Here is a 12,416-nt window from a genome sequence, read left to right on the forward strand (position 1 = left end):
ATCTGGTGTTTTCCTTGTGGAAAGGTGATTAGATACAGTGTAAATCTCTTTAATTGGTATTAAAAAATTCACAGATTTGATGTGGATTTTTTGAGTCATTTTTCTAGAATTTTTATCTCTCACAATTTATCTGAGTTCTCAAAATTATTTTTTAGAACTATAGGTTTAGATGGGATAATTCTGTCCATCGTTCCATTTTGCATACACATATATAAGTTTACATATATGTGTGTGCATATGTATTTTAAGACATTTAATTATGAAATTTAATTTCTTTAGTAAATATAGTATTAGTTATTTGGTTGTTTAGTTATGCTATGTTTTCAGTAATGGGCTTAATTACAACATTATTCTCTTGTTTGCTTTCCTTCAGACCACAAATACAGCCTGTTTTAATGTTCAGTGTGAGTTCTGAGGCAAATATTAGCATTACTGTAGCTAATCCAGGCAATAGAAGAGTTGAAGCAACCTGTGCACATGGCAGAAACCTCAGCAGCTATGAAACGGAGGGCTAGCTTGGGCTTCCTGAGACCTTGTCTCAAAAGCCAAAGTCGGGGAGCAGCTTGAAGAATGAACACTTGAAGAGAAAGGTTTCAAAGGTTCTCTCCCTCAGGGACAGTGAGCTAGCAGGAAGTAGAGGAAGTAGAGGGAAAGGAACTAAAGAGGTAAGTGGTCCCAGCCGTTTTCACCCCGTTGGCCAGGCTGGAGGTGTGGATCTGACTCTACGCTGAAAGGCCGTGGGAGGGTTCCGCGTCAGCATGTGGCAAGATCTGAGCTACGTTTTAATTAAAAGAATCTCTGTGCCTATTCTGAAAGAATTGCTGCGGGAGCCAAGGGGAGACTTGGGTGAGAGAGACGGCCTGTTACAAAGTCCACTGCGAACCATAGGAAGCCGCCCTGGAAAGCGAGCAAGATCTTGAGATTCGGACTGGGAAAGAGCAGGCTCGCCTACATCTCACCGTGCGCTCCATCAGTGTCCCAGGGCTTTTGGTGCCAGGAGTGGATTACTAAGGCTGTCACCGTATACTTCTTTTTAACTGTCTTAAGAATGCCTGAGCGATAGGCGCCGTTGTTAGATCTGTTTCACAAAGATGGAACTGAGCTCAAGAAAGCAAATTGCTTAAACAAAACATGCTTGCTTTCACATTAATTATAAAGCAGATTTTTTTTTTTTTTAATTTATAAGAAAAAAAATCTGCTGCTAGGCGGTAGTGGTTAGTCCCAGCACTCAGGAGGCAGAGGCAGGTGATCTCTGAGTTCTAGGGCAATCTGGTCTAAAGAGTTCCAGGACAGCCAAGGCTACAGAGAGAAATCTGTCTTGGAATCACCCTATCCCCAAAAGAAACTACTACTATTATTACTACTACTACTACTACTACTACTACTACTAATAATAATAATAATAATAATAATAATAATAATAAATCTACTGAACGTTAAGTAAACATGATTCAAATCTAGACGGAAAATAGGTTGCTAAGCTGTAAACCACCTGGGCAAGTACAACTAAGTGGGGGCAGCTGTTGTGTTTTCATTAGAGCTGCAGCCCAACATCTGGGTCAGTTGGGATTGAGGAAATACCAAGAGACACCCGGAAACAAAGGAGATGGTTAGTGACTCCAGTGATGTGCGTCAGCGGGCGAGAAGGCAGAACAGTCTTCTCTTGGTCAGTGTGTTTTCCAGCCAAGAGGAATTCCATTATTGAAACACCGTGTTTCTCCTGGTCGCTCTACTTCTCCATCCAGGTCGCAGGGCTGACACCGGCGATAAAATTAGGAAGACATATTTCCACATATCTCTGGCTTTTTCCTTTTCTGGCCCAGGCTGTCCTTGCCCTGAACATTTCCTCCATTTTTTTTCACAGCAGGCTCCTCTTCCTGCTGAGAGCCCACTGTTTGTATCACAGGCTGCCATGCCTGGGTGTTAAAATCCATTCTGCGTGCACACTGAGTCTTTCTGGGTCCTTTTGGTGATGGAGAGGGAGGGTCCCAGCCTTGCAGCTTCTAGCCTTTGTCCTCTTCCTTGGCTGGTTGAGCACGCAGGGGTGTGGGAGCTACATTTGTTTCTCAGTTCTGTCAGGTGTTTGTCTTTCCTCACCTACGATGCAAGATTTGGTTTTGGGAAATTGGATCAGGTGGTGAGATTTAGGTCAAGGGTGATGCCGCACCAGAAGTTTTAGATTTGGGGAAAAAGGGACAAAGGTTTTTAACAGTGTTGACAGCTAATATTGGAGCATTTAATGTAGTTGGAAATGACGCCCAGTGTTTTAACTATAAAAAGCGATGTAGCAGTTGCTATGGAAACATGACAAGTTAAAATAACAGCTCTAAGTGAGAATACAGAGCAGCAAGGGCAGGCCCCTGATTACACGATCGGCATGAAGGCAGCTGATGAATGCCGAGTGCTTCATTTTACCTGATTAAATTATTAAACATAATTTTTCTCTTTATACAGAATGAATAGAATTTCTTATCCTGCCATTTGGTGCAGCGATTATTCTCATAGCTATTCCGAGGAGAGGCTAAAGAACTAAGTCTGCATTGCCATGTAATCTAACTAATAGTCAGGTCTGATCTGTAAAAATCCTGTTATAATTAAACCTCTATGGGACCCAGGGGGAATGGCAGGGCTGTTCTTTGATGCCCTTTGTGAGATTCCTGGAAGGGAGCTCTCATTTTAAATATGCACATTAAAACTTGCCCCCAGGTGTTCTCCAGCTTGGCCAAGACCCAAACAAAGGAAACTAGGCTTCAATTTCAGCCGAGGCCATTATGAGAAAGGTAATTTCCCTCTCCACTAAGGAATATTAAGTTTTTGAATGTCCTTCCCTGGAGAGGTAAGGCCAGAATAGATGGAGCAGATTCATTCCTGCTGTCTGTGCATTCAGCCTGGGGAACCACCTGATCCATGGGCATGGAGGGGGCCAAAAGAGGCACTTTTAGCCCTTAGCTTCCACGGAGAAATGAAGACTCACAGGAATATTTCAGAATTATGTAAAAAATAAAATGTGCTCACAACATAGAAATACAAAGCTATCAGAGTAAATATGCAAAAATTTGGTCATCCTGTACTAATGAGAACTTTCTGGTTAAAAGAGTTCATGGAAAACAAATTTCTTAAAAGAAAAAAGAATCAGAGGAAATAGAAACGAAATGGATAAACGAGTGGATGAAGAAATAAATCAAAATAAAGGGCTCTAGGATTTTACAGGACAGGTCCTACCAGCCCCCCCTTGTCTGTCATGTGGTGGTGAGGATGCGGAAAAGATGTCCTCCCTCAGCATGTCTGGACACCTGTGGCAGTCGGGAGAGCTGACCTAGACTCTCACCAACTACACCTCACCTAGGCAACAAAATGGAGCTGACCTACCAATCGCGACCAATGGCAGCACGAGGGAGATCAGGCGCTGCACCTCACCTGGGCAATCCAGTAGAGCTGACCATGCTGGCGATGGTGCAGGTGAGCCGACTCTGAGGGCCTCAGTGCCGGAGAACTAGCCCCACTTCTCATGTAGTGTTGGGGGACAGATGCCCCTCCCTCTTTCCCCTTGCTCCTCACTGCCTACAACACAGCGGAGAGCGGGTCCTGTACCTCTCCCGGGCACCATGGTAGTGCCGACCCTGCTGGGGAGGGCACAGGTGAGCCCGCCCTGAGGTTGTGAGAGTGAAACAGTTGGCCCTGCACCCCTTGTCTGCCATGTAGTGGTGAGGGAGAGAGAAAGATGCTCTCCCCTTTCCCTTGCCACCTGTAGTGAATGAAAGAATTGACCGTGCCCCTCATCCGGTGCAGAACTTGAGAGTGGGCCCTGCACTTTGCCTGGGCAGCACAGTAGAGATGATGGCCCTATTAATGGAAGCATGAGTGCATGGGCCTGGAGAACGGCAAGCTTGAAAGACAGAGCACTGGCCCTAGTCTACCGTACAATGGTATGGGCAAGGGAGAGAAGCTTCCCTCGTGGCCGTCAAGGCCTGTGGTAGGCAGGAGAGCCGTCTCCGAGGTCACTAGAGTTAGAGAGCTTGCCTTGCCTCTTACCAGCTGCAGCAGCAGGCATAGTAGCCTCTATACCTTGACTAGGCAGCACAATAGAGCTGGCCCTGGTGGTCAGCGTGGGCAAGCTGACCCTGAAGGCATGAGAGCAGGAGAATCAGATGCATCCCTTGCTGCTTACTACGTAGGATGAGTTAGCCAGGGCAGTACTGGAGAGCTTACCCTCTTTTGGGGATGAAGGAAAGCTGACAGGGTGGCCAACCTAGCCACCACCTAGCCCCAGAACCAGAGCTCTGAGTTGACCCATCCTGTCATCATCCACCCCATCTGTGATCTGTGAAGGGACTGGTCCTGCAGACCCAAAGTGACAGGCTGTCCACGACACAGGACGACAAAGAAGAACCACAGCGAAGGCCCAATATGGATGATGTAGCAAAAGCTACAGATCTCAAATCACACCAACAACTCAATGCAATGAGTCATTGCAAAAACCAATATACAGACTAAAGAACTGTGTGACTCACTGTGCCATGCTACAGCTCCTACACTGAGATTTTTCTTTTCTTTTCAACCTTATCTCGTTTCCTCCTGGAGGGGGTGGGGTTGCAAGGGTAGAGGGCAGATGGGAAGGGCGGGGAGATAAGGGGGATCGAGATGTCTGATGTTAAATCCACAAAGAATCAATAAAAAGTTAAATTTGGACAAAAGTGCAGGTCTTGAGAGATAGATCAGTTAAGAGCACTGGTTGCTCTTCCAGAGGACTGGGGTTTAATTCCCAGCACCCACATGACAGCTCACAATGGTCTGTAGCTCCAGTTCTAGGGTATCTGACACCCTCACATAGATATACATGCAGCCAAAACACCAATGCACATAAAATTAAGCAAATAAAATAAAAAAAAACATTGCTTTCTGCTCTTATTGGTCTCAGAAGTCACTGTCTATCAGTCACCAGTAAGATGGACTGTCACTTCTACTCAATGAGTAAAGTGCATATATGCACATAAATTTTACCATTTATTCAATGGCTTTGCTAAACTCACCAAATTTATGCTATGATGAATATTATTATTACAAAAACAGTATCTTAGACAATACTTACAATCCAGGACTGGGGAGGTGGAGGCATAAGGATGAGGAGTTCAAGGCCAGCCTCAGCTACATGGTAGGTTTCTGGGCAGCCTGTGCTGTACTAGAGGCTGGCTCAACTCTTGCCCCACCCTACACATAAGTAAAATAATACCTTGGATTTGATAAGCACGTGCGATGTTCTCTGTAAGATGAAATGTGCTAGTTCAGGTCTGTCCAAACAGACCGCTACACTCTGGTTACAGATGCTAAGCCCTAAGTAAAGAGCTGCATTGCACAGAGCGTTTTTCATAGTGAGCTTCATTTCTGTGAATTCAAAGTGGCTTCTGCCTCTGTTGAGTTGGGGACCCTGGAAGTATACAATAAAATAAACAAGTAAACAAACACCACCACCACCACCACAACAACAACAACAAATCTCTCCGTTATCGAAAACTATTAAAGGCTCTTTTCCCTTAGGATCCAGGTCAGAGTCTACTCCCAACCTCAAACTTCCCTTTCTACCCCACATACGTCCCCTCAATGGCTCTTTAGTAGAGCTTTTCAATAAAGGCTCTTTTCATGATGCAGACAACAGAAATCCTTGTCAAATCTCTTGCCTCTGTTTATACCTGCCACTGGTCATCTCTTCTTTCTTCCACCCTTACCTGGGTGAACGTGGACATCGAGAAGGCTGCCGGCTTCCTGAGCACACCTCTAAAGGTGTTTGCCTCAGCCATCATGGGCTTACATTTTTACATATTACCAGGAAAAGACTGTTTTTCTTTCTTCATTTGATTGATTTGTTTTTTTTTCCACCCTTTTGTTTCTGGTAGAGAATGTGGTACAGGGCCAATCAGTGTTTGCTGGTTGGACGAATGTATGCAGGAGCAGGCCTTCTGTCTCATGTACCACTGATCTTAGACAGGAGCCATGTTTCATGACGTGGAAAGATATCTACAGTAAGAAGCATTAACATTTAAATTAGAGCACTTGTAACTGTTTGATTTACTATTCCGATTCCAATTAAATCAGAAGTTGATTTGATGGAAATTTCTAGGAACCTCATCAGTAGCTAGATCCTGAACTTGATGCAGATTTTTGCATCCTGCACACCCCCCTGCATGCCAGGAGCAAGACACACACACACACACACACACACACACACACACACACACACTACAGCAGTTTGCTGGGGAAACAAATACAACCTGGGTCTGTTTATTTCTTTTTTATTTCATTTTATTTTTCGGCATGTAAAGTAATGGACTTCATAGTGGCAATTTCATAGATATGTGTAGCTTACTTCATCATTTCTATTTTTAGCCAACTAAATTTGATGGAACGTTTGAAGCAATTCATTTTCCAGTTAAAGTGCTCTAAAATTCAGGTCCTAGGAGTCACAACCAACGCGGCAAGAAGTGGGGCTTAATTATGTGGGATTATTGATGGGCTCATTATCAGTCATTCATTCAGTACATTTTCTTGGGTATCCACTAGAACTCTACATATATATTAGCTAATTAGTCAAGGTCCCTGCTCTCAGTGGACAAGCGTTCTGGTGAGGAAGTAACAGAAATAAGTTAATAAATATTTAACTGCAAGTTGTGATGTCTGGTTACAAGGAAAGCTGAGTTGACCCACACTGTTAGAGACCGTGAGAGTTACAGCAGGTGACAACTAGTATTCAAATGTCAGCCCACAAGAGGAATGACTCTGATGGAGGTTAATCCTGTCCAGGCCCACAGGCCCATCAACTCTGGAAACGTCTCTCATATTTGCTAGAGCAGTTATGCTGTCTCCCCAATACCTGTACTGTAGTGTGTGATCTTGTGAGATGAGTACATGTAATCTTATGATTGCATCTCAATCTTGTGTGTGTGTGTGTGTGTGTGTGTGTGTGTGTGTGTGTGGTCAGGAAGGTGACTTCTCTCTACACTGTGTTCTCCACATTATGGTGAGAAACTTAGAAGCCTGTTCTCTATCCTTGGCTTGCTGACAAAGCCAGTTGGCCAGACATGTGTCCTTCTGGACAGATCAAAAGAGGAACTGTCTCAGAGCAGAACTGCTGGTGTATGGCCTTGCTAGATCTAAGTTCTTTAAAGATTTAAGATAAATTAGGGTGGTATTGCAAGTGTCTGCCCTTGTTAGATCAATAGCTCCTATATTTTCCTAAGTTTCCTTCCCTGGCACCTCCCTGCTCAGACTTAAAATGGCAATTAACACTTTTTACCAGTTTTTAATGCAAGATTTTAGATTTAGTAGACTAATTGCTTTTGTTTAGATCCTGAGATTCAGGTGATAAAAAAGACTGTTAATTGACTAACCATATCCAGATATTATTAATCACACTTTAGAAATGTAAAATAATACACATATTCTTGCCTTTTCCTTAGCTCTCTCAATGGTCTAGCTTTCTCCCTTTGTAAGCTGTAGCAGCCCCTTTAAGAGATAGCTGTTACCTCTCCACATCTGCAGCTGTGGTTGGCTGCAAACTAGTTGATAAGTTTGTTACAGATCTTCAAAGAATACTTGTGTCCCTGAGAATTTTCCTTGTAGTTTTTTATTACTAACAGGTTGCTAATGTGTGTGTGTGTGTATATTCATTATATATATTTGCATGCTTGGGAATTTGTAATAACAGAAGAAATAAGATTGGGGCTAGAGAGATGGCTCAGTGGTTAAGAGAGCTGCCTGCTCTTCCAAAAGTCCTGAGTTCAATTCCCAGCAACCACATGGTGGCTCACAACCATCTGTAATGGGGTCTTGTGCCCTCTTCTGGACTGCAGGCATACACACAGACAGAATATTGTATACATAATAAATAAATATTAAAAAAGAAGAAATAAGAATGTAAAGTGTAGAGGAATAAGAACATAGACTGTAAAAGAAATAGGAATGTTAGAATTGGGACAGAAACTTAGAGCTAAGGAATTATAGACAGTTAGGACAAGAGAATCAGACTTATAGAAGAAATAAAGAAAATGACCCTTAGATACTGTGTGAGGTTATTATAGAAATCTTTCAGTCCCCACTCCTGAGAAGCATTTCTCTTTTGGAGCTCTGGGTAGGGGCTGGGAGCTGTTCTCCTCAGCCTTCATACCCCACAGAGGAAGCTCATGTGACCTGTTATCAGTGTTAAGCAGCTGAGGGCAGTCTGTGTGCCCACAACATAGTCAAGGGAAGTGGCTAACATGGCGAAGGAGAGAGAAGCAAGGGCTATCCTGGGCTTTGTAGGTGTAGTTAGATTTGGATTTTGAGTCACCATTTACTATTTGGACTGGTGGGTTTCTTTTTATCTGAAAGCATTGGTAAATATTGGTTTCTGTTGCTATATGCTTCCTAAATTAAGTTAGATGTTTTTGCTTTGTGTACATAGTTCTGAATATGAATATGAAAGATGAATTTTTGATATTCCAAACTACAGGTAACATTAATTTAGCAATATATAGCAAGACAGAAAATTAAACAAAGCTGTTCAACTTCCTATTCTTTCTGGACATTGTTGAGGGAAAAATTTTCTACATGCTTCTACATTTTCTGTGTGTGTTGTGAGCCTCTTGCTTTTCTTTGTTCTGGAAATATTTTCCCTTCTGTTTTCACAATGAATAGTGTTGAAGCATGAAAACACATCTCCCTTTGAGGCCAATGGCAGGTTTGTTTATAGCCTTGGAAACAGGGGCGCTCTTCTTCTGGAACTAAAGGCTCGGGTTTCCTAAACACTATGTGTTATCGGGTCCCCTTGGGTTAGTCAGGTTCTCATCACCATGACAACACACAAGTACGAGAGGCAGGGAAGGTTTCTTTTTGGCTTGTGGTCTCAGAAGTTGCAGGCATGATTGATTGGCTGTGTTGTCATAGGCCTCTGGTGAGGCAGACCTCCACAGCAGTGGGACAAATGGCAGAGGAGACAGCTCATCTCACAGCAGAGTGGAAGAGAGAGAGACAGAGAGACAGAGAGAGAGAGACAGAGAGAGAGACAAAGACAGAAAGAGAGACAGAGAGAACAAGATTGTGTGTGTGTGTGTGTGTGTGTGTGTGAGAGAGAGAGAGAGAGAGAGAGAGAGAGAGAGAGAGAGAGAGAGAGAGTCTGAGGTAGAATATATCCTTTGACAACAGATGCCCAGCAACCCAGTGACTTCCTCCAATAGATCCTAGCTCCCAAGTCTGTTCTGCTAGGACACGAACACGGGTACAGTGATGTCATGCAGTTGCTAGGACATGAACATGGGCATAGTGATGTCATGGAGTTGCTAGGACATGGACACGGGTACAGTGATGTTCATGGAGTTGCTAGGACACAGACACAGGTACAGTGATGTTCACGCAGTTGCTAGGATATGGACAGAGGTACAGTGATGTTTTTGGAGTTGCTAAGACAAGAGCACGGGTACGGTGATGATCATGGAGTTGCAAGGTCACAGACACAAGTACAGTGATGTTCATCAAGCTGTTGGGTGATGAGTCATGAAGTCTTTGTTTTTCACCCAGGGGTCCCGTTGTGTGCCACCATTTCTGAAACGGGAAGACTGATTTGTCAGCTGCAAGTGGTAAAATCTCAGGCTTTCAACGCTCTTGACAAAGACTCCCAATCAAGCTACAAGGTTGGGATAATGTGAGGCAAAGCCATTCCCTAGTGTGTTCAGCCTGTAAGATATCCAATTAACAACGTTCCACTGTTTCTCTCCTGCAAAGTCACAAGATGAGCTATTCTCAGGCAATCACATCTTGAGTGTGACTTCTATTTTGAAATGTGTGAAACCTACTGGGTATTAATCATTCTGCTTTTAATATTCTTAACCACGTAGGAAGATAATCTCAAACAAAAGGAGTGATATGGTAAAATTTTAGGATCACAAGACACATAATACTTGATTTAAAACTAACAGTTTTGGGAGTGTAGGCTTGAATGATCCCCAAGCATAGTTTATGACTGATTAATACTACTATACTTATTCATATTACTATACAACTGTAGTTCCTCTGCACTCACACAACCAGTCTCGTCACAACAGGAGATGGTCTTGGGATCATGCTTCCTCCCCACATAGGTTCCCAGGAACAGATAGTGTCATTGATACCATAGAAGACTTCAGAGAGCTGTTCTGGCAGTGGGAGATGTTCTATGTCTCCAATATAGTGTCCACAAGTGAAGGGTAGCTAGCTACTCAACACCTCGAATCTGATGAGTTTGAATTGAGAACTGTTATATATGTAAATTTCACACCAACTTTCAGAGCCTGAACAGCAAAGAATGTTAGATATTTCATTAAAAAAATCTCAAAATTAAAAACTGTAGTATTTTAGATATATCAGGTTAATTATTAAAGTTAATTTTGCATTATTTTTCCTTCTTTAATGACCACTAGAGAGTTTAAGCTCCATGTATTGCCCTTACTGAACTATGGCTATTCTAGAGTCTTGCTACTTGTAGGTCAGCAGCATCTCTGTCAAACATAGGAACAGAGACTCCTCACCCCACCTACACCTACAGATATAGAACTCAAATCCCAGAAAATCCAATGAACTGTACAAACATGAAGGGTTAAGTAGCAGGAAACTACTGGGGCCAGGGTTGCCATTTAACTGTTACATATGTAGACTAGTCAATAAAATGTAGTTTTCTGATAAATAATCATGACTTTTATATACTGTATCTGTGTGTGTGTGCCAAAAATCAACTCCTATTCCTCAGGGTGATACTCACCTTGATTTTGGAGATAGGACTTCTCACTGACATTGGACTTGCAGGGTAGGTTATGCTGGCCAGCATGCTTCCCCAGCACCAAGATTGCAGACGTGAGCCTCTGGGCCTAGTTTTTATACACAGGTTCTCCAAACCTAACCTGGGTCTCAAAGTTGCATAGCAAGCAACTTACCAATTGGCCCTCTTTTCAGCCCAATGTCCTATGTCTTAAATATCACATGGGGCACACATATTAAAATTGCTTGGTTTTTTTTCTCAGATTCCAGTTTAACTGGATATTGTACAGCTTATTTTTCAATGCTATAGAAGACTAAATTCCTGCTCTCAAACCTGCCTTAGTGATTGGAAGCATCACCCTAGCCCCTGGCCTAGGAGTGGCCTTGGTCCGGACTCCAATTCCCAGCCTGCCAAGTGCTGACCCCTCCCTGGAGAGGGTCAGGACCACTCCCACAGGGTTTTTATGTGGCCGCCCCAGAGAAGGAACACGTGGTCTCTGGGGTTTGCACGGGCTCCTCTCACCTCCATGCTGTCCCAGTCCACCTGGGTGTGCTGCACTTATTAAACGTGGGCATTTTTAATTCAGTCTAATCTGGTCTGGTTGGAATTATTTTGCGTTGGCAGAGAGATTCTGGGAATATTCCTAACACTTAAGTACTTGGAATTCCAGAGAATCAGGAAGAAGATCAAGTAGATAAAAAGAGAGGTGGAGAGTGAAAGTGGGGACGTAAAAGAGAAGGCAGAACAGCATTATGAGAGGAAGCAGAAAGGAATCAGGGCAGGAAAAGCTGTGCAGAACTCATTACAGCAGCTATTGAGGCAGCGTCTCTCATTGCCCAGGTGGATCTCGAACTGGCCGTGTAGCCAAGGTTGAACTTTTGGTCTTCTTTTTATTATCATTTATCTTTTGTTTTTTTGTTTTTTTTTTTTTTTGAGACAGCTCCGGCTGTTCTGGAACTCACTCTTTAGACCAGTCTGGCCTAGAACTCACAGAGATCCTCCTACTTTGCCTCCTGAGTGTTGAGATTAAAGGCAGGTGCTGCCACCACCTGGCAGACTTTGGGCTTTCCTGCTTTCCACATCCCAAACTGGACGTGTGCATGGCAGATGTGGGCCAGCTCTCCCAGCTTATTGTTCAACTCTCATCCCGGCCTCTCCCTCAATCTCTGTTTTCCCACCTTCCTTGCTACTGTGCTTCCTTTCCTTTTGTTGTTTTCTGAAGGGATGCCTGGAGCCACGTGAATAGGAGACAGCCCACAAAGAAGACAAGAATGTCATCAAACAAGTGTCCCTCAAGACTTCTCTGAACATTCATTTAAAGACAACCCTTTCTCAGGCTGGAGAGATGGTTCAGTGGTTAAAAGAACTGGTTGCTTTTCCAGAGGACCCAGGATGGATTCCCAGCACCTACATGGTGGCTAAGAATCATGTATAACTTCAGTTTCAGGGAATCTGAGGCCCTCTTCTGACCTCTGGGAGCAGACACTACACACATTTAGTGTACAGACATACATGCAGGCAGAACACCCATACACATAAAACAAAAGTTTTTAAAAGTTAAAGATAGCCCCTTTCTACTACCAGTGTTTTCCCATTAGAAGCATCAAGGTCCTGAAGTGGCAAAAAACGCCCGCGCTTCGCTTTGGAAGACATTCAG

This window comes from Microtus oregoni, unplaced genomic scaffold (assembly GCF_018167655.1).
Source record: "Microtus oregoni isolate MIOR12 unplaced genomic scaffold, Mior012 000014F_ref0000157, whole genome shotgun sequence".
NCBI lineage: Eukaryota > Metazoa > Chordata > Mammalia > Rodentia > Cricetidae > Microtus > Microtus oregoni.